This window comes from Lolium perenne, chromosome 3, assembly GCF_019359855.2.
Source record: "Lolium perenne isolate Kyuss_39 chromosome 3, Kyuss_2.0, whole genome shotgun sequence".
NCBI classification, from domain to species: Eukaryota; Viridiplantae; Streptophyta; class Magnoliopsida; order Poales; family Poaceae; genus Lolium; species Lolium perenne.
In genome coordinates, this window is record NC_067246.2 from 36,321,694 (window position 1) to 36,324,034 (window position 2,341).

The 2,341-nt window shown below is 42.3% G+C and overlaps 1 long non-coding RNA gene across 1 annotated transcript; it reads right to left on the reverse strand.

Annotated features, from left to right (window-relative positions):
- Positions 1-813: 813 nt before the first annotated feature.
- LOC127340736 (uncharacterized) lies at positions 814-2,102 on the reverse strand. The gene is made up of 2 exons (XR_007874843.1): positions 1,618-2,102; positions 814-1,268 (listed from the first exon to the last, which is right to left on the reverse strand). It is a non-coding gene; the product is annotated as an uncharacterized lncRNA (long non-coding RNA).
- Between the last annotated feature and the right edge of the window lie 239 nt (positions 2,103-2,341).

Here is a 2,341-nt window from a genome sequence, read left to right on the forward strand (position 1 = left end):
ATCAAGTGGAAATATTACTAAGTAATACTTCTACTCATGGCAATCTACAAAATAGCACGCGAACTTGTAAAATATTTACCAAGTAAAATCTACCAAAACATCCTACACATGCATACTAATCATTTGAAGGAAAAAGACATGCATAGTAGAAAACTTGGACAAACATATGAACAAGGGTGTAACTTGCCTTAGTAAAGTTTGACGATGATTTCTTCCTTGTGAATTTCGCTCGCACTCCGAATAAATCTAACGCATAGAAACATTACACGCAATAAAAAATCATTGCAAATAAAGAGCCAAATAGACCGCATAGTCATGTAAAACAAACAAAAATGCAAAAATAATATTAAATTATATATTTATTTCCTGTTAAAGTAATTATGTTTGTTCCAAATATTATATATGGTGATAAGAATAAATTTAAAAAAATAATAATTTAATAGAATTTATATAACTCTAAAAAATGTTCAAATTAAGGTTAAAACTTCCGCAATTCAATCAGGCAGATTAATTATTCATAAATTTAAAATTCCAACGTCAAAGTGTAGATATTAAAATTATGAAACTAATGCAAAAAGAATCAACCAAAACGGAGTTAGGGTTATTTAACTATGATTTTTCAAACATTTGGTGTTTCCGCGATTTAGAACTCGTCACGGCGAACGTGCTCCGTTGGATCTAGATCTGACGATTGTGTTCTTGAAAGGCCTCGGTAGACTTTAGCGTCGCTCCTCCGACATTGCACGGTGCGATTCGATCCACTCAAAAGTTTGGGAAAAAGAATGCTAACGCATTGCTATTAGTCATCTAAGGTAGCTAACACGGGATTTGAATTCCAAATTTTAACTTACAGCAACAACAACAACAACCAAGCCTTTCAGTCCCAAACATGTTGGGGTAGGCTAGAGTTGAAACCCATAAGATCTCGAAGCAAAGTCATGGTTCCGAAACGTGGATAGCTAACTTCCACGCACCTCTATCCATTGTTAAATCTTTGTCGATATTCCAAACCTTCAGGTCTCTCTTAACGGACTCCTCCCATGTCAAGTTTGATCTACCACGACCCCTCTTAACATTCTCATCACGCTTTATCCGTCCGCTATGCACCGGCGCTTCCGGAGGCCTCCGTTGGATATGTCCAAACCATCTGAGACGATGTTGGACCAGCTTCTCTTCAATCGGTGCTACCCCAACTCTCTCCCGTATATCGTCGTTCCGTACCCGATCCTTTCTTGTGTGGCCACATATCCATCTCAACATGTGCATCTCTATAATTGTAAAAATTAATATCATTATATAGAGTTTATAATTGTAAAATTTTTAACTTACAGACTTGATAAAATCTATAATTGTAAAAATTAATATCATTATATAGAGTTTATAATTCTGAACTCAAAGTAAGAAACATAATCTAAAATAAAGTTGTAGATTTAAAGTTACGAATTTTTGAAATCTAACATGAGCTAGTACAAACTGTAACGCGAACTGGTCGATCAATCAGCGCATACGTGCGGGTGGGAAAAAAAAGCACACATGTGCAAATATGTGATAGGCTGTACCGGTTCAACGATACGTACATGGTATCTCCTACGAACGAGTATGAGAGCGGTGCGTTACCAGATGTGGTGCTCGGCGGACGAAGGACGCGGCGACGTTGTGGATGGCAACGACGGCGTGGTTGCCTCCGACTCTGAAGGTGATGACGAGGTGCGGCTCGACGTGGTGATCTTCTTCCCGTCCTTGTCAGCGATCCTCCTTGTCCCAAACGGCGTGTATCTCCGGCTGAAAACGATGAAGCCCGGCGAAATTCCGACGTCCTCGTCTGTTCGTTCCCGTGGTCCTGTGCGACGGAAAAAGGGGTGAGGATTTAGAGAGAATCGTGGAGGCAGGAAGGTCCTGGGACCTCCAGTTCAAGTTCGAAGCGGCGAAACTCCGGCGAGATCGGAAATCGAATTTTCGGTGATCTAGAGTTGCGATTTTTGAAAAAACGGAGAGGGAACGATGCGGGAGTTTATATAAAGGGATTTCGTGACGTAGGGGTCAAGGATTCAACGAATTCGTTGCGAAATCGCTGGGATTCTGGTTTGGTTTGGAGTCCCTGTTCATTAGAGCATCCCCACTCGTTGGCGCTCCCCACGCCCAAATCCGGCGAAATTTTTGTCCGGATTGGAGGAAGATTTGGCGTGGGGGGCAGTATATTTCCAGTCGTGTGCTCCCCAAGCGACGTTTCTCGGGGAAAAAGAGGACGGCTCGGGGAATCCGGACGAAAGAGGAGACACGTGGGCGTGGGCGGTTGGTTTAGCTTCATCCGGAGTCCCCGAGCGCTCCCCGGGGGGCCGGG